The sequence below is a fragment of the Pinus tabuliformis genome, chromosome Q (assembly GCF_031772625.1).
Source record: "Pinus tabuliformis cultivar Carrire ecotype Pingquan chromosome Q, CPIR1, whole genome shotgun sequence".
NCBI classification, from domain to species: Eukaryota; Viridiplantae; Streptophyta; class Pinopsida; order Pinales; family Pinaceae; genus Pinus; species Pinus tabuliformis.
In genome coordinates this window covers 905,617,567-905,638,719 of record NC_142296.1, presented here as the reverse complement: position 1 = coordinate 905,638,719, position 21,153 = coordinate 905,617,567, and the positions used below count along the sequence as shown (strand labels likewise).

The window sequence follows — 21,153 nt, the reverse complement described above, 5'->3', positions numbered from 1 at the left end:
GTACTTTTTTATTTTTTATTTTTTTAAATTGACTTAACGCTGCATATGAAAATCAATTTCTTTATCTCTTGTGGTACGATATGAATTTCTTGTGTCTCTTTTAATCAAACTGTGCCCTATCTTCTGCAAGGTTTAGTGGGTTCCTTTTGGTGTAATTTTAAACAATTTTCCAGTTTTCCCTCTTACCAATTTGCAATCTTGTTTATATATATATAGATATTCCCAATACAAGTCCTGGTCCAACCCAACTGACAACAGAACCAACTTCGTAACTTACAGGATTACAATGTAACTTAATTACCAGTTGTACATCACAAGCAACAATAATGTATATAAGGTCAATCTACTGCATACACACATATATGAAGGGAGAACAAGGAACCATACAGCCAGTAAATAGGTAGTTTTTATTATATCATCACAACCCTTGTATCTCCTCCATACAGTGACAAATTGATGCTTTTTTATAGTGCTATTAGAGAGGAAGGTACTTGTAACTTCCATAACTACTTTATGTCTGTTGGATTACTAGACTAGTCAATTGACCGAGCTGAGCCACTTGGTTAAGTACATACATGCAACATGGTCTATTCTCCTGTCTAGTTGACTAGTCGACTAGGGTGACTAGTGATTACAACAAGTACCATCCCCTATACCTACACGTCAAATTTGGGTGTCTCTCCAACCATTCTTTAATATTATTCTGGATTGTCTGATGATTGATCCCATCACTGAAACTCAGCAAAGCAGAGATTTCCTGTAAAATAGAATATTAGCCTTTAGGCCCAAGAGTAGAGGTAGTGTTACAAATATGAGCACACCTTGTATTCCCTGAGGTGCTTCACACTTTCCAAGGCTGCTTAAATCTTAGAAAATGGTGTCAGAACATGACACAATTTTGATCAGAGCTTTGAATAGGTAAATAAGCAAAGATCTCTTTTCTAGAGAGAAGTTTTCATTTTTCATTTTTCCACCCAATAGCTATCTGCATCATTTCATGATCCTGGTTATTAGCAAGAGCTTGAAAATGTTAAATTTCCTTGACCCCGGCAACTGGCAAATCAGTACAGAATAATTACCTTGCTATTAATTAAATTAAACAGCAGATTACTGAATAAAATGCACTATTGGATTTTAACAGGTAAATAAAATTAAAATCAGAGGAAGCAAATTGAGCCAAGTTTACACATGCAAACACAAAAATTTCTGCCCTTCAAGATTTGCTGTTCATTAATTAAATTCTCAGCATACAAGGGCTCCCTTAGTGGGAAAATGGCCCACAGAAGGAAAAAACAAGCTATAGCTATTAGCAATTCATAAATTTTGCTGGACACCTGAACAGCTGTATGGCCCTCTGAAAATTCTCCTGAGCACTCCCATGCAGTGATCAAATTTGAAGGGCTAGTGTTAATTTCGATTAGAAGGGCATATATCCATACAACCCTGCCATAATGAAAAGCTTAAAATAAAAAAGCATTTCTATTGACAACAATATATTATCTATACATTTCATTTTTAATCAAATTTATTTCTATTAAATGAATTAAATTCCTAAATATCACATTATGATAACATCAAATAACAATATAGTCAAATCTGAAAATGCTTGCAAATTTCTTTTATCGAAGCTGATGTTTAAATTTACAAAAATTTTCTTTCCATTTTCTTTATTTTATATTTAATGTTTAGACTAATAAAGTAATATGATATTTCATTCTTTCGTTTATTATATTTCTTTTTGAGTATATTTTCTATTTTATATTTAAAATAAAAGGAAAGTATTTAAAAAAATTCTATTTAGCTGGGGAGAAAAGCGTTGGATAAAATAAATAAATCTGTCCAATCATTATATTATATATATGAGACAGGGCATATAGTCCATGGCACTAACAGCAATGTCACCAACAACTATTTGCTTGTTTTCTTCTGCTCCATATCACTGGGCGCAGGTCACGCTTGAGGTCGTTGCCTCTTACTGTATTCCTTTTTGAAATTCATGCTGCACATTTGTGTGTGAGCGAGACAGAGGAAGCAATGTGAATGTGGAGGGCAATTCGCAAACAAATCACTTAAATCATATATATAGAGAAAAATAGTTTGAGGAATGAGTTGTCTATCAATAACTGATATTGGAATGAAGATTCAAAAAGCTATGGCATTTTTGCTACTCTGAAAAAAAACTGTGTCAAGGCTTCTCGGAGGCATTCTATTCAGCGTAGTTTTTTAGTAAAATTTAAATTAAATAACATTAACCATGATCCCCAAAACAAATACAGTTTGAACCACCAAATACTTATGAATATTATAAAATAATATCATTAAGACTCTGGAATTTCAAAAATTTCAAAATATTATAAAATAATACTTAAGAGTTTTAATTTCAAAAAATTTAAGAATATTATAAAATATTATAATTAAGAGTGTTGAATTTGAAAGCAAATTGAAATTATCATCAATGTGGCCATTTACTAATCTAATACGATGACAAATGAAGCCTAATCATCATAAAATTAAATAAAATGTTCAAAACATATTGGTATGATTTTCGAATTTGACAGAGGAATTTGGATTTCAAATCCCAACTCTCATAGCTTTCTGCTTTGTTAGTCGCAACAAGTGGATTAATGTTATATATAAATATATATATATTCAATAAACGTCAATTAATGTGAGCTATTCGCTATTTTAATGTAACGATTGCATGAACACATGGGTGATATGCATCATTCCCAACTTGGCATATATATGTTACTTAATATATAGACAAGAATAAAGTTAAGAACAAACTCTCCTTTACTCGTGAGTTTTGTGAGGAATCCATAATGGTTCTTCTTGGATACCGTTGGGCTTCTCATGCCAAGCAATGAAAATATATATTCATGAAATTGCCTGGTTCCATGCGCAAAACCAATTGATTAACCACCAAAGGAAGTAAAGGAAGCATCCGAGCAAGGAGCAGAAGCATATCTCTTCAGGTTAGCCCTTTCCCTAACTGTGTTCAGTTAAGTAACAATATTTGGGCAGAAACAAAGAAGAATACGTGAATGAGAAATTAGATCAACAATTTCATGCCAAGGTCAGGTGTTCCCTTGTTTATCACAAAACCAGAGCTCGAGTCAGGCTGGAACAAAAGAGTCACCCACAGAAACTGATAGGAAATCCCATTCATTATAATTTTAAGGACGTTGAAGCTAATATTATCACTCATTTGGCTTCCAATTGAGGGGTGATTATGGCCCATAAGCGCTGAGAGAAACCCCAGGGCGCTCCAGAGATTGGAGCCCCACAAGAACAAGCCATACAATGCTCTCTTGGAGAAATGACCAATATATTGAAAGCCAGGGTTGTAGGTAAGAGTCAAAATCAGGGTTGTTTTTTGTGAGAATACCAACCCAAAAAGCAGATCTACCTTATGTTGGCTTGGCCAATGAGAATGAAAAGCTAATTTCCCCACCATGTGATTAGAATTTGATTGCAGAGACCTATCTTATCTGAATAGCTTGCAAAATCCATGATCTTGTGCAAAACCAGTAAATGGTTTGAGAAAATACCTCATCAATTTCCAGCTCTGCCTATCTCCAATGCAAGGCCTGGACAGCGAATGATCCGCTTGAAATCTTAGTGCACCCTCAAATTGTAGTCGGCGTTGGATCAAGCTGAAAATAGTTGCGCATAAAGAGTCCGCTTCTATGGATTATGATGTTGAGACTGAAGCTCTAAACAACTATTCACCTTGAATCTTGATACTAAAAAATGGGTTTCAGAGGTCAAATTCAGATCCAACATCCAGCGCCCAAATGGATGCAATACCAGAGTTTCAAGACCCCAACATCCCACTGTTATCAAACCACCAAATACACACAGACAACAAAGGAGGAATCAAGAAAGCAAGTGATGCACACATACACAGACAAGAAAAGACTAAAAAAGCATTAGAGATCAGTTTTTCAGATACCAGTTGGGATACATGATACGAGGATGATGATTCATGAATCTGCTGCATTGGTTTTCTCCCTATTTTACTTTCCTCTGCCTTGTTTTTTACACCGCAGGTCATTCAATTTATTGCTTCTTTGATGGAATGATTCACTATGGTGGAAATGTATTAATAGTAATTAGCAAGTGGTGGGGAGCATGGGGTTGTGCGCTGTAAGAAACTCCAATCCATTTATCAGCGAAGTCATAGCAGTTAATTACGAAATCTTATCAAGATCACTGCTTTTAATGAATTATGTAACGTCTATGTCTTCAAAGTAATTGACGGACGGTTGAAATGCTGGCTGCGTACGACAACGAATTTTAAAAACTAGAAACAAGCAACCATGGGTCTCCGATCAGGGTCAACCTCGAGGGAGATCTGGCAGCCCTTCACAGGCAATGCTGTTAGAATTTTTTTTTTGGTTGGTAATTATTATTGGTTTTCTTATATCTTTTATTTGTTGGTTAAACTGGTATAAAAAAAGTTTAACATTTTTTTTGACGTGTAAATTTTGATTTGCACTTCTGAGACGCGCTAGAGCCCTCTTGACCGGTTGTGACGTGTGCAATTTTGAAGCCTGCTCCCATGACTTGCTGGCTGTTCAACTGGCCGCCTACCATCACCCATGCTACTGTCTGCACCCCTGATGCCGTACTGCTGCCCATGGCACATATGATAGAGCTGTTCCCTCTACGTGGAATGAGTAGCACCTGTTGCACTTGTGTGGCTGTTTCCTGCCCTTGCACGACATGCATAGCCCTTCCTTATTGTGTACGGCCTCCATGTGTGGCTGTTGCTGTTGCTGCTGCAAATTTCTGTGGTATGGCCCTGCTGGGAATGATCCTTGCTACATAAATTACCCTCTTGCAGATTTCCTCTGGACCCTGTACACTTGGATGAAATTACTTCACCCAATCACTAAAATCCTCATTATCTCACTGTATCTTGTGCTCACTATTGTGTCTTCCCTTTCATCTAGCCTTGCTTTTATAAGCTTGAGTTGTTGACTAAATTCATAACCCTAATCTCCAAAGTGATTGATGGTTGAGATTAGCTTTCACTTCACTTGAGATCATTGGTGAGGATTCATCTAATTCACTAATGCAAATAACTTTTGCATTTCATTAGATTAAGCTCACTTTTTTATATAAAAACTTCACTCTCATTAAGGTAGATTTGCTAAGGTTGAAGGGTTTGGATGAATTCCACACATCTAACACTATAATCATCAACACTCCCTCTTTGTGAGGAAGGTACTTCTCAAAGAGTCACTTGGAACTGGCTTTCCCTTTTGTCCTGGCACAATGTCCCATTCATCATCCTTCACCATGGCATTCCTCCAAACCTCCCAGTTTGCTACCTCGTCAATGATGTTACCCATCAGTGCTATGTAGTTCGGTAACTTCTTCAGAGGTATGATCTCCTTGAATGTGCTCTTAGGAGTCTCAACATGCTCTTGAGCATCTTTCAATGTTTGTGTAAATCACCTGGATCTCTTGACTGAACTTGAAGAATATACTGACTCCTCCCTAACTGAAGGTTGACTCCCTAAACTAGAAGCCTTTGAACATTGTTCACCCTTTGGAGCTATGTTGTGAGAAACTTCGCAACCTCCTTGTTTCTGTATCAAAACTTTGAAACTCGACTGAAACACATTACACATGTCAGAAATGTGTTTCATACAAATTGAACACATTTCAACATCTGTACAGTGAGTTTCTAAATGAAATTTGTCTGATTTTGCTTTGATTTAATTGTTGAGACCCACATTTTTTGTTTTATTGCCTAATCAAAGGTTAATTATGAATTAATGAGACTTCTAGAAACCTCTAAGATTGAAATTTTTTTCTTTAAAAAGGGTTTCACTCTCAGTTTGCACCAAAATGTTGTTAATTAATGGTAATGTTAAATTCTTAAAGTAAAAGAAATATTGCTTTTACTTAAATTTTTAACATTGCCATCAATTGTTTTGGGATGTTTGAGAGTGTTTCCAACCTCATTGGTCTTCATATGGAGAAAGTACAATTTCATATCCTATTCAAAATTCAACGGACTCAACGATTTTCAAAATTTTAGGAATACTTACGTTAGATTCTATCATGTATGAAGGTATGGAATTGTTAGTTAATCAAGAGCACCAAGCCCTTTATGTACCTCGATGTTAGTGATGTTGGACTCCTCTATCATGGCCTTAGCAAAAATGTACCCTTCACTCAAAACAAAATCATTGATTAGGCATGCTAGGCTTTTCGTAGCAAATTTTTTAAAGCTTGGATTAGGTAGTTTCATCAAAATTGGGTGGTGTTGATTGATGTCCCTAGAAGATTGAGGTAGAGGCAAATGGTAATACTAACGACACAAATCCTACTATAAGTGATGGTGGAACATTACTTGTCCTTTATGTTTGTCATTTAAATGTTCTTGCTCATTTATTCATAATGATTTCTTTCCAAGCTTCAATATAATGTGATATATATATATAGATATATATATATATATACACTCCCATTTCCAAATTTTTGGGGGCTCATGTTTCTAGTGCGTTTCCATTTTAGAAATGCGTACCCATTTCCCCTTATCATGCAACTTATCTTTGGAGCCTCCTGCTTATTCTCTGTCACTATTGGTGGCAAATGACGAGACTTCCAAGATGCCAGGTTCTCCTCGAACTTAACATCTTTGCTCACAACTATCTTCCTTTACATTGTTATGAAGATCTTGTGAGGCTTTGAAGTCTAGCTGTATCCTAGAAATATCCTCTTCTCTCCCGATGGCTCCAATTTCATTCTCTTCTCCATAGGCACATGGATGAATATTGGGCAACCAAAGATCCTCAAATGTTGGATCTTTGACTTCGGCCTAGTGAATGCTTCCTCTGAAGTCTTGTATGTGAAAATTCATTGAAATGCAGCAATTAGAATTAATTCTCCTAACTGATTATCAATTTATTAATTTTCTGATTAATATCGAATTAATCACACTGCAATTTCTTCACCAAATAAAAAATATTGCGAAAGAAAAAATATGAACTGGGAAATGCTAGTGCACACAAAAACTATGACATTGTTATTTTTGGACAAATGTCACTGGAAAAACCCAATCTAGCAAAATCGTTGCAACAGTGAAGGTTTTTATTATAATGCAGCATCATAATTTCTGAGTAAAATAAGATGTCACCAAACTAGCGATTCTATCCAAGAGAAATACTGGCAAAAATACACTGAGGGATTTTGTTCTCTCTCCAAGCAATCCCGACACTTGACTGCCTCTGAAAAGCAAGCCGTCCAAACCCTCTGCGCAGACCCTCACACGCTCAGCCCGGAACTGATGCTAATCACGCTTTCTTGCCTACTGTTGACTGGGAAACTGTCTTCGACACTCTGGAAAATCCTCTTGGCCTTTGGAACTGAAAACGTCCTTCCCCTCAACCAAATCGAATTGCTCTGCTGAAGTAACTGCCCAGTCCTTGCACCGCTTCCTGAAGAATAATTTCTGCCTCCTCTTTCTAACTCTCTAGAACTGGAAACTCCTTCAGAATACTGTTGTGCTGCGCCTCTGCCACCTGCTACTCACCCACTGGCTTGATCTCCACTGCTGAATCACTCTTGCTACTGGGAATTTGAACTACCTAGGCAACTGAGTATCTGCACTGGTGTATCCTCCATCTACCCATCGACCTCTTCTTATAATCTCCAGTTGGGACTCCAACGACCAAGATTAAAACTTAATCGATGGCTGAGATCATCTCCAAGTCGATCCGTGTGAGTTTCTAGAGAATTCTCACCTTTCTCAATTAATTACTATTAATTAACCATTTTTCCTAAGTTAGACTTGGGAAATTTTTAATTATGGTCAATTAATTTAATTGAGTCATCTCTAGGTGGAATTTCCAGAAACGATTTCTGGGTTTTGGAGAACTCTTGTGTTTTAGCCTCTCCACAAAGTTTCGAGACTAGAACACCATCCAATGCTACAAAAACTAACACTCCCTCTTAGCGAGGAAGGTGTTCTCTCCAAACTCTATCTCTGTAACATCCTGCAACCATGTTGTTGATGTCTAACAACTGTAGGTGCTTGCCACTGTCCACCAACAACCACGCTAACTCTGATTCATCTGCCACTAACTATAGTTGAACCATGCTGCTGTTGACACTGCACTGTACATCTTGTATTGTGACCAACTCTGCTTCTGCACTGCAACCCAACTAATAATCCCTCTCAACTGTTGCTACTGCCACTACAACTACTGCAACTAAGAAGCATCCAAAATATTGAATCAACTGTATCTCTGTGCTGCAACTGTCTCTTGAGCATTTGATTCCTACTCGCCTCTGCGCTGTCCACTGAGAAATCTGCACTGTTGTTGATTCCACACTGTGCCTCGTGCACTGCTATCAACAATGCTCTGCTCTCTTCAACATCTGACTGCAGCTAGTCTGCAATTGTCCCTTTGAAATCTGACTGCACCAACTGACACTTTTCCTCCTGCTACTGACTACTGTGGGCATCACTGCAAACACCATTCGATGCAAACACCATCTGATGCTCGCCTCATTGGACCCTGTCCAAATCTCTGCGATACTCTGGGACTAAAGCTCCATATTACCCCACCTCACTCTTGGAGGTATAGCTGCAAACATGGCGAAATCTTCCTGTAGCTTGGAGGACAACTTGTCTATCTCTGCGGATGCCGCCGCTTGATCCTGCTTCTTCTTCCTGTCCTTCTTCTTTGAGGACACTGAATACTGTAGTGGCCAAAATCTCCACACCTAAAGCACTTGATCTTAGATAGATCCTTTTTCTTTCGCTTCTCTCCCTGCGAGCCTTGTCCTTGACTGGGACCTTTTGCCTTCCCTTTTGATGCAAGGGCCACATTGTCTTTGTCCTTCACACCTTTCAATCCCTCACTGCTACTGCCACTAATGGAGGTATTTACTAGAGACTGCCTCATCTCTTTTTGTTGTAGGTTTGACCACATCTGCCGCACCCTGGTAATGTACCTCGTCCCAAAATACCTTGGACGAAGATTTCCCATTCCTTTGAGACACTGTTCAAGGCCAAACGTACAAGCTCTGTAGCTTGAAGTGCTTCTCCTAAGGCTGCAAGCTGATCCTAGATATCCTTAATTTTGGTGAGAAAAGGATCAATGCCTTAACCCTTCTGCATCCGAGTATTCCACAACTTTTCTTTTAGAAACATCTTCCGCTACTCAGAAGGATTTTGATATAACCATGCGAGAGCATCCTACATCTCCTTGGATGTATTCTTGCAAGATATGTGTGAGACTATATGGTCCCGGACTCCATCCAGGATCATTCGCTTCGCTTTGGCCATCTCTTTCCTGAAAGTCACTAATTGCTGTTGGTCTGTGGGTTCTACCACAATGCTGTATACTTAAGTTTGCAGACCTTGTTCATCTAGGAGAAAGGACATCCTGGCCTTCCAAATGATATAGTTGGAGGCACCATCCTATCTGTCCTAATCTCTAAGCATGATTGTGGCCATTTCTGCAAAAACTCGACTTGTGCTGGAAATCTCCCACTTTCTCCTGCTTGGCTGTTAGCTCTGCTATTTGCACTCCCTTCTGGAGTGAGAAAGTCTGCTTGTTGCTACTGCCTTTTGCAACTAGAAATTTGGATTTCTGAAGCTAGAAATCCTTTGAGAGCAGTTTCTCTTTGTGTGTGCACTTTCTCTTCTACCCGATGTTGATTCTACTTATAGCAAACCACTGCAAAACCCTTTTGCACCCAGACAAGAAATATGCTTAGCAAAAACACTGAGCTGCTACTCCCTTTGCTTGCTGTAATCGCTTTTCTAGGCAAGTTGAATTTTTTGCCACCCTGCAACCGAAAATCGAACCCTTGCCCAACAATTAGTATTGCCTGGCTAGGCATTGCACAACCTCTGAAAATTTTGGCCTGTTGCTGCCTCTGAACAATGAAATTTTCTCTCTTCCACCTCTGAGCTTCTTGTCTGTCAAATATGCTCTGGTACCACGTGAAAATTCCTTGAAATGCAACAACTGGAATTAATTCTCCGAACTGATTATGAATTTATTAATTTTTCGATTAATATCGAATTAATCACACTGCAATTTCTTCACCAAATAAAAAATATTGCGGAAGCAAAAATAGGAACAGAGAAATGCCAGCACACACAAATTATGACACCGTTATTTTTGGACAAATGTCCTCTGAAAAAACCAATGTGGGAAAATCAGTGCAATAGTGAGGGTTTTTATTATTATGCAACAACATAATTTCTGAGTACAATAAAATATCGCCAAAATGGTGATTCTATCCAAGAAAAATATACTGAGGGATTTTACCCTCTCTCCAAGCAATCTCGACACCTGACTGCCTCTCAAAAGCAAGCCGTCCAAACCCTCTGTGTAGGCCCTGTGTCACCTCTGCGCAAACCCTCTCATGCTCAACCCGAAACTGATGTTAATCAAGCCGTCTTGCCTGCTACTGACAGGGAAACTGCCTCTTCGACACTCTGGAAAATCCTCTTGGCCTCTGGAACTGAAAACGTCCTTCCCCTCAGCCAAATTCAATTGATCTGTTGAAGCAACTATGCAATCCCTGCGCTGCTTCCTGAAGAATAATTTCGACCTCCTCTTTCTGAGTCTACGGAACTAGAAACTCCTCCAGAATACTGCTGTGTTGCCCCTCTGCCACCTGCTACTCACCGACTGGCTCGATCTCCACTGCTGAATCACTCTTGCTATTGGGAATTCGAATTGCTTAGGCAATTGAGTATCTGCTTTGGTGTATCCTCCATCTACCCATCGACCTCTTTTTATAATCTCTAGTTGGGACTCCAACAACCAAGATTAAAACTTAATCAATGGATGAGATCATCTCCATGTCGATTTGTGTGAGCTTTTAGAGAATTCTCACTTTTCTCAATTAAATACTATTATTAACCATTTTTCCTAAGTTAGGAAATTTTAATTATGGCCAATTAATTTAATCGAGCCATCTGTAGGTGGGATTTCCAAAACAATTTCTGGGTTTTGGAAAACTCCCATGTTTTAGTCTCTCCACAAAGTTTCGAGACTGGAACACCATCTGATGCTACAAAAACTAACATTGTCCCCCAATATTTTATGAGGACTTCTATTTTGAATATACTATTGTATTACATGCCTTTTCCCAAAGAAATATAGGCAGTTCCTAGTCATGAACCATAGCCTTGACAACTTTGATGATGGACCAATGCTTTCTCTCCACAACTCCATTTTGCTAAGGATTGTACAAGATTGTCAACTCCCTCTTGATCCGTACCTCCTTGTAGAAATCCTTGAATTCAATATAGGTGTACTCACCCCCATTGCCCAACCTTAAGACCTTGATCCTTTTCTCTATCTAGTTCTCCATTTGGGCCTTGAACTCTTAGCACTGACTAAGGACCTCATCCTTTGTCTTCATAAAGATCTAGGTTTCCTTGGCAAAGTCATCAATGAACGTTAGAAATTGAATCTTCATAGCATAGTGCTCCTTTCATTGATGCTATCGACATTGGTCCACATGCATTTGAATGAATGAGATCCAAGATCCCCTGGACCTACTCATTGCTTGGAAAATCAACCTTGGCATTCTTTCCAAGTGCACATGCCTTGTTGGTCAACACTGAAATTCAGAAGACTAGTGACAATCTCCCTAGGGATTGTCAATGCCTGTAATGCAGGTGTCCCATCCTCTTATGCCATAACTTACACAGGTTGTCACTGTCATGTACCAATGTCTGAATAGGCTTACTCTGCAACTTGTATAAATTTCCCTCTCTAACCATAATGACCACCGCTGTGTTAAGGCTAGACTCGTCTAGATGAATGAGCACCTACCCATTTTGAAACATGACTACAAATCCTTTGTCCTCCACACTGAGATTGAGAGCAAATTCTTCTTCAGTCCTGGTACATGCAACACATCCATGGCTTCCAAAGATCCACTTGATTCAAGTTGGAACAAGATATCTTCCACTCCCTTCACTGTGTACATGGCATCATTATCAAGTTACACATCAATCCTTGAGTCTCTCTGTTAGATTGCTAAACAACTCCCGTGCTTCTGTGATATGATATGATGCACCCCTGTCCAAGCACCATGCACTCCTGATTATGGTGGTGGTAGAAAGATAGGAGACTAGTGGGAAGTCCTTCTCGAACTTTGCTGCAAACTCATCTAGCTATAGCTCCGCAAATGTTGCTATCTACTGTGACTTCCCCTTCCCCTTTTTCTCTGGACATTGTAATGCATATTGTCCATTCTTGTGGCAAATGAAACACTTGAGCTTTCTCTTGGCTATGAGTTTGACCCCTTAACTGTTACCCTTGGAACCCTTTCCTTTGCCCTTTTAGCCTGATTGGCCTGGGCCAAGTTCTCATCTCCATCTCCTTACTTTTTGGCTTTAGATTCCTCTTGAACCTCTTTGTGTTAGAAATATGTTGGCGTTGATGTCAAAGGAATTCATGGGTTGGCAAAGATTAGTTGTGTACAGGCAGATTGGTGAAACATGTGTTTATGGAGAAACATATTTAGATCAATTTTTGGAGTAAAAGATCAACCCATATGAGATTGTAAATCTCAGATTGATAGGCCTTGAAGAGAGCTTTCCAACGGTATATGGCAACTCGAAAAATTCCTAAGGATGAGGGAGTTATGGTTGGTCAAAGTTCAGAACTTAAAGCATAAAAGAGTCAATAGCGCAAGGTTTCGAGTGGGCATGGGATCCAAGTCATGCAAGTCGAAGTCGAGATTCTCGGGCTGGTGCACAATAATGAAATGAGATGACTCGCCTGATCCTCGACTGTGTGGGACCTGGTTTAGAAGGACACATGGCATATTTTGATTGGAGAGAGAGATGACGTGGAAGTATAGGTGGAACCATGGTGGCGTATGAGGTTAGCATGATGCAGTTTGGAGATGTGGCAAAGTCTCGTAAATTGTGTTAGGGGTTGTGTTTTGTTTGATTTTCTATTGTTAATGATTTTTGGCCTAGTCGGAAACTCGAGCCAGTCAGGCCTCTGAAACATGACCTAGTTGGGCCTTCGAGCAATTGACGGAGAACGAAACATGCACAGATTAAATAGTCTCGACCTCCAACCTTATTTAGCCCCCAAAGTGTTCAGGGTTTGGTCACAACTTGTAATTTTATGGTGAAAACGCTAATAGGCAGGTGCTCCAGAACTCAACGGTTAGAAGCAGCCATTTGACGGGGAAAATAGTGAAGTCGACAGAGTTATTGGCAGTGTGTGCTATATTTGGTAATTCAGACAAAGTTATCAAACAATACAGCCAAAGCCAAGAGCCACTTGGTGACGTCGACTCGATTAGATGTTGAATTGTTGACTGGAATGAATATTGACTCGTCAACTTGAACGGATATCGACCCGTCGAATTGAACAGATATTGTCTCGTCGACTTGAACGAATATCAATTCAACTAGATATCAACTTGTTGACTTGAATGGATATCAATTCGACTAGATATCGAATCATCGAATCAAATAGATATTGGATTGTCTATTTGACTTGAGCCTTAGTTGACTCGAAAGAAGATTGCAGTGGTGGAGTCGGTGAAGAACTGGAGTAGTTGATAGTGTATTTGGCAATCTAAACAAATCTAGCAGTTTGCTAAAGTTAGATCTGCAGTTAAAGTCACTGGTAAAACCTGTAATGCACCGGAATTGAAGAAAGCAACAATTTAACGCAGATTTTCTCATAGAGAACAATGATCAAAAATTGAAGACCATTAGTACACATCAAGATAAGTTGAAAAAATGGAATATAAGAAAAAAACAAGTCAAGATAAGTTGACAAAAGTGGAATCTATGTTGCACGAAACTTCAAAGAACTCAGTGTTTCGGGCCATATCTGTACTCGAAACTCCGAAATTTGGTTGAAACTTGGCCAAAACTCGACTATCATGTAATCATCTATTAGAGTTAATATAGACTTGTTTTTCCTTTTAAATTGTCATCTATGGGTCTTATTCCTTTTTTTCTTGCAAGATAATGTGCTATTCACTTATTTATTTATATATACATATATGACGTTTTGGCTGAAGTTTCGGTCGATGTTTCCATTTTTGGGAGGTGACGTTTCTAAACGTACCCGTTTCAGAAACTCCGAAATGTTTCAATGTTTCATGCAACTTAGAGTGGAATATAAGAAAAAAATAAGTTAAAATAAAGAATTTGTTAAGCTGAACTTAACTAAAAGATAAACACTAAAATATCAACTCTTATTCTTTATAAGCAGAAATTGAATTAGCCAGAAGACTAATGATCGAGAGATTAGAGAATAATATTGCTGAAGGTGTTTTATGGTGATGCTGTAGCAAAGATTGCATTGGTGATTGTGGTGTGTGGTTGAGAGACAAAGAAAAATTATTTTGTAAAAGAGAGGCTTTCATGGTTTGAGTTTGAAAATGGAATGAAAGATGAACCAAGGAGGTCCAACAAGTTGTAGCTTGCAATTTAGGGGTAGTAGCTCCTTTCAGTGGTAGCTGATAAAATCAGGGGTTGTAACCCCATTTAGTAGCAACTGATAAACTAGGGAGTGGTAGCTTCCTTCAGGTCGAAGCTTGAGAAACCAATCGTTTGAGGGTTGAAGCCTACCAATTGATGTAATAGCAAGTTGATGCTTGCCTTTATAAAAGCAATTGAGAAAAAGAGTGAAGTATTTATGTGTTTGATATGTGCTTCTTCTTGTGTTGATTGGTAATGATGCTCACATGTATTGTTGCTAAAGAGATTGTTGGTGTTTAAGTATTCTTTACTTTGTGAAAGAAAGTTTTAAATTCTCACAATACTGATTCACCCCCCCTCTTAGTATTGTCCTGGTTTTCTAACAATTGGTATCAAAACATGGTTACTTCAGGACCAGTTTAACAGCTGGAAGAAAGATTAGGGATCATGGCAAATCAAGAAGGACCAACAAGGCACCTATGTTCAATGGAACGAACTATGCTTTTTGCAAGGTAAGGATGAAAACCTTGGTGCTGATGTATGCGATTTAGTGGATGAAGAATATAAAAAACCTCTAGCTATAATTACTAAAGATCAGAAAATTGAATTTACGTGCAATGCCAAGGCTATGAATGCTCTACTCACTGCCTTATCTGAATCAGAACTAGCCAAGGTCATGGATTGCACTGTTGCAAAAACAATATGGGACAGGATTAGCAACTGCTATGAAGGTGATAGCAAGGTAAAGCAAGCCAAACTTCAAGGTTTTAGAATGCAATTGGAGTCTTTGAAGATGCATGATGATGACGATATTGCAAAATGCTTCCTTAGAGTTGATGAAATTGTGAATACAATAAGAGGTCTTGATGAAGAACTAAAAGAGCTAGTGGTAGTCCAAAAAGTGTTGAGATCTCTGCTTGAGAGATTTAATCCCAAAGTTTCAACCATTGAGGAAATTATAGACCTCAAGTCTCTTGCATTGGATCAACTACTTGGCACTCTTACTACCTATAAGATGAGGATCTCTAATGGCAAGCCTATATCAAGAGAGTCAACCTTCAAAGCAAACAATAAGTCCAAGGAAGAACATAATGTGAATTAGATGAAGAGGAGGCCATGTTCATGAGGAAGTTCAAGAGTGGCTCAGACAAGTACAAAGGTAAACTACCTTTTAAGTGCTTTAATTGTGGTAAAGTAGGTCACTATGCCTCCAAGTGTCCAGATAAGAAGAATGAGGATGAATCTAAGAACAAGTATAGAAAGGTTCAAAAGGAGAAGAAGCCAAAGAAGAAAAGTTTCTACACCCAAGACTCTAGCTCCTCTAAAAATGAAGACAACCAATCTTCGGATGAGGACATAGCCTATGAAAGTTCAAAAGAATTTATGCTCATGGCCATAGGCAATTTGGAAGCAAAAGCTGTTGACTCTGATAGAGAAGAGGCCAAAGTTGACTTAGAAGGTGAGTTGATTAGTGCTCTTGAAGAGGTCCAAAGGCTAAGAAAGAAAAATAAAGCACAAAAGGAATTGCTGGTTAAGGATAAAGCTGAAGCTATTGAAACTCTGCTCCTGCAAATTGAAGAAAGTAAGAAGATCCAAGAAACTTTGAATCAGTAGCTCAATGAGAAAAATCAAGCATGTAAAAGGCTTGAAGGAGAAATTGTTTCTCTAAGGAAACAACTTGTAAAAGCTAAAACCTAGCTGAGCTTCAACGGAAAATTTGGTTAAGGTACTGAAAGTTTAAATGAACTTCTTAAAGCACATAGGGTCTCTAATGACAAAATAGGTCTAGGATTTGAGGCTAAGTAAAGCTCAGTAGTTGATGTGAAGGGAAAGAAAGTCATTACTTCCGTTCAAGCAGTGAATAATACAACCAACGCAAGCAATTGTTAGGAAAATCAACCATTCCAAGATAGAAAGAGCAAGTCGCATTCGACTCAACAAAACACTAACAACGCAAAGAAGACAAATCAACAAAGAAATTCAAACCTCAGAAAAGATTTATTACCTCAAGGAGCAACCCATACAAGCTTCAAAAATCAATGGTTTGCCAGGTACTAGGATGTATTTCGAGGATAATGTTTTACTTGCACTTATTATGGGCATAAGGCTGCGTATTGCAGGGTTAACCTAATGTTCAGGTAGATCGTTCCACAAAGAAGAAATTATTAGTTTGATAATCAATTTGCCAGATAGTGGAGAAGAAAAACTAGTCTCGACAATTCATTTTCTCCTTTGAACAATTTGATTCAATGTTATATTTGTTAGACTTTTGGCCACAGAGCAGCTGTTTGCAGACTCAGAAACAAAAGGCCAGTGCCTGAAATTAAACAATCAAGCCAACAACTGAAGGTATGGAAGAAAAAGGAAAATGAAGAAGGCTGCAATATGGTTTTGTATGCTCAGAATGAAAGGAGCCAATGGTATGCGGGCAGTGGTTGTTGTTAATTTTTCTTAGGGTTGTATTGTTCTTTGCTTTGATAAGTGCATTTCATTATTTACATATTGAATTCACCCCACAACATTATAACATCATTAGCAACATATGCAATCATATAGAAAGAACAATGTCATCATTAATGCAACGGAACATAAAGAAACAATAGAATAAAATCATTCACACATAGAGATACTAGGATTGGTTGGAGACCAGGGCAAAACCCCACAAGACGGAAAACCCTTTCAAATTCTTCTTATTAGATTGTTATAAAATGTTCAACAAAGGGAGAGTACAATAATCCATTTCTTTATTCACAAGACTATCCAACAAAACCAACCAAACAATATCTTAGAGATGAACCCAACAATAATACTAATCAAAATCATGATTCAGAAGCCTGCAGTGAACTGTTAGAATCTGTGGTCAACTATGAGAATCTGTAGTTAACTGTCATAAAAACCCTAAGTCTCAACCGCATGGAGCTGACGATTATGTGTGCTGCTGTAGCCGGAAATTTCCTGTGGTGACCCTACGACTGCAAACCAAAAACCTTAATCTGCACGTGCGAGCTCGAACCCTGTAATTTCGGACTCGTGCGAATGAATTCCCCACAAACCAATTTCAGACTTATGCGAGCCAAAACCAAAGAAGAGAAAAGAAGAATGCTTGATGATTATTACCAAATGAGGGTCACTTGACTTGTATTTATAGCCATCCAAGGGTGTCCTATTTCCTTTTAGGGCCGACCTGTCCTTTTGTGCACGTGTGGTTCCATAATAAAATTATATTTTTCCTCAACCAAATTAAATTCTTCCATGGGCTAGGAAGGGTCATTCTTGATGAGGAATGCTGTCTAATGGAGGGATGTCCTTGAGTTGCCAAATTAACACTCCCTCTCAGCTAGGGAGAAATTACCGATTGCAACACATGTCCTATCTTAAATATATCGTCATCATCAAATGTCGTCTTTGCTCTTCTTGGCTCATCTCTGCTTATCTCTGCTCGTATGGTGAACACTCTCGAATCTAAAAGAAGAAGAATTTGACATTGGAGGAGAACCTAAGCTACCACCTTGTATCCACTGGGGAGCGACTGCTACCACTTGGAATCACTGCTAGCGGGGAGCCCACTGCTACTACTCGAGAAACTCATCATCGGGGAGTTTCAACTCAACCCACATCAACATCAAAGAGCCTAGCTCAATCCGGAACAACACTAGGTGATCATCTATTCATTTATAGTAAATAATAATAGGTGTTGGGGTATCAAGGAGAGTTTCTCCCTCTGAGTGGAAAGCATCTTCAATCATCTTCAATCAAGACATTAAATTTTCTATCGTAATATTGTCATGGATCAACAAAATTGTTAGATTACGGAGTCAAACTCAGGTTCTCAAACATATAACAAATCATCATCAACTGCTTCATCATCACATATGAACATGTCATCAAACATTCATCAAAGGTTAGTGTCATATAAGTGTATCCAAAAACCATGCTTCATCAATCAAGAGTCTTCTATTCATTTATAGTAAATAATAATAGGTGTTGGGTTATCATGGAGAGTTTCTCCCTTTGAATGGAAAGCCTCTTTAATCATCTTCAATCAAGACATTAACCTATCTATCATAATATTGTCATGCATCAACAAAACTATCAGATTACAGAGTCAAATTATATCAGGTTCTCAAACATATAACAAATCCTCATCAACTGCTTCATCATCACATATGAACATGTCATCAAACATTCATCAAATGTTAGTGTCATATAAGTGTACCCAAAAACCATGCTTCAACAATCAAGAGTCTTCTATTCATTTATAGTAAATAATAATAGGTGTTGGGGTATCATGGAGAGTTTCTCCCTCTGAATGGAAAGCCTCTTCAATCATCTTCAATCAAAACATTAACCTGTTTATCATAATATTGTCATGCATCAACAAAACTGTCAGATTACGAAGTCAAACTATATCAAGTTCTCAAACATATAACAAATCATCATCAACTGCTTCATCATCACATATGAACATGTCATCAAACATTCATCAAAGGTTAGTGTCATATAAGTGTGTCTTCATACTTCAAGGATTATAATCACAACATCACTTCGTTACTCAATCATCAAATCAGGGCATCCAATTTTGCCACTTTGTCAAATCTACTACGCTTATCAAAACCTAACCAAGATCGGCAAGAAGATCCTAAGTGTCAATCTTATTGTCACACTTTTATCGTCAGGTTTACCATGCTTATCATATGCATTAACAATAGTATCAAGTTTCTATATATCAAAATCAATGTTTCTAGCCCGCTTTATAAAAACAAGAAATCTAACATGTCTAATAAAATGTAAGATACTTGCCAAATATCAAGTGCACCAATATATCATATGTACCAGAAATCAAACTTACTTTCGTATGCATGAGTCATTTATGAAGGTGATACTCTCGTCATAACTCAGGGCTTACCTTGCCATCTAATTTTGTAGCTAAATCATAACACTGAAACAATCTACTACACATACCTTGTAGTATTCATATACCTTTGAAACTTGTAACACTTATTTGTCATATATGTTGCATGGGTTCGCGAACCTGGGGGTGGGGTTCTCGAACCCATCTTGGGTTCTCGTCCCCAAGTACCGGATTCAGGTAAGGGTGCTTCTAAGAAGAACCCATAAGAACTGGGTTCTTCTATGAAGAACCGAGTTCTCCATTAAAAAAAATTGGGCTCTTTTGTCTTGACGGGTACGAAGAACCCCCATGATGGGTACCTGGAACCCCAAAATCAAGTTCTTTGGGGTTAATTTTAGTTTTTATTTTTAAAATTTTAATTAGTTTAATGGGCTTCCCATAATATTCCAGGTAGCTAGTTCTTCATCTTGCGAGAGGAATTGGAGTACTTATGCCTTTATCCATTCAGTAAAGAGAAATAGGCTGGGCTCAAAGAAAGAAGAGAACTTAGTGTACATTCATATCACACTTTGTCTCATATCTCGAAAAGACCTTGGGTACAAGGATGGTCCTTTCAAGAGATGGGACCAATACACAAATGATGCTATGTGTGTGGACGAGAAGATACAACTAGATGACTTTATTGAGCTACCTCCAGTTGCTATGGATGAGCAGGAGCCTGAAGATGAGAGTGATTCCTACCCGGAGAGCATGCTAATTGAAGATTTGAGTGATGCTGATGACATGGATGTTGATGACATGGCTTGAGGAAGCCATTGTTCACTATTAGCTATTTTTATTTTAGTATTTTAAAATTTCCTGGTTCATGTTTGGAGATGCCTTGAGGCAAATTTTGAATGTAGTGTGACAATGGACATATATCATGATTCTTATTAATATGTAAACTCCAATTTGCACTTGATATCAAACTAAAAATTTTGAAATTTCAATGTGAATGTTGAATGTTCAATGATGTGCATGTTTAAATCTTTAAAGTTTAAATCATAAATATTTTAGTTTTCTTGTTTAAAGTTGAAAAATATACAAATTCATATATATAATAATTTTTAAAATATAATATTTATATATTATATATAAATTATAATATACCCCCGACGAACCCACACACTTTGTTTCAAAAAACGATGTACCTGTCCCTGTCCCTAAACCCATGTTTCCTGGCAACATAGTTTGTCATTTGCAACTTTTTCCTTTTCCGACACTAACTTGTCTCTTTCTGCAACTTATATGATCCTCAAGAAGGATCAACCTATCACATCTCATCTAGAGGTTAGAAGTATTCACATACTCAAATATGTAAGAAGCAATAATCAAATCAATAAATCTAATCAAGAAATAACATAAATCTAAAAGGTACTTATCTTTCGACGAGAAGTGATCATATCCCTCTTGAACCAGTCTTCAGGAGATATTAGCCCAACTGAATCCATCACAAGTGCTAGAATGAATTCTCACTGATCATGTTAGGGTTTCAAGATTGCCTAACTCAAACCTTTTTCAAACTTCAGGGTTTCTTCCAAACCGTAACCTCATGTAATCCATCAAACCCTAATAACCCCTAGGGTTTCCTTTAAACCCTAGCATTCTTTTAGGTCTCCGCCATCTTCTCTTGCTTTCCATCAATGGTGTCTTCATAGGGGTGATCTTCAATGACTTTTTTTTCAGCCCAACTTTGACACCATGTTAATTTTTCTTAGGGCTGTATTGTTCTTTGCTTTGATAATTGCATTTCATTATTTACATATTGAATTCACCCACAACATTATAACATCATTAGCAACATATG

General features: G+C 38.0%; 1 protein-coding gene across 1 annotated transcript in view; it reads left to right on the top strand.

Moving 5' to 3' along the window:
• The window catches only part of LOC149222392 (3-oxoacyl-[acyl-carrier-protein] reductase 4-like), a 145,283-nt gene that overhangs the window by 76,903 nt on the left and 47,227 nt on the right, over positions 1–21,153 (top strand). The gene's annotated exons all lie outside the window — the stretch shown is intronic.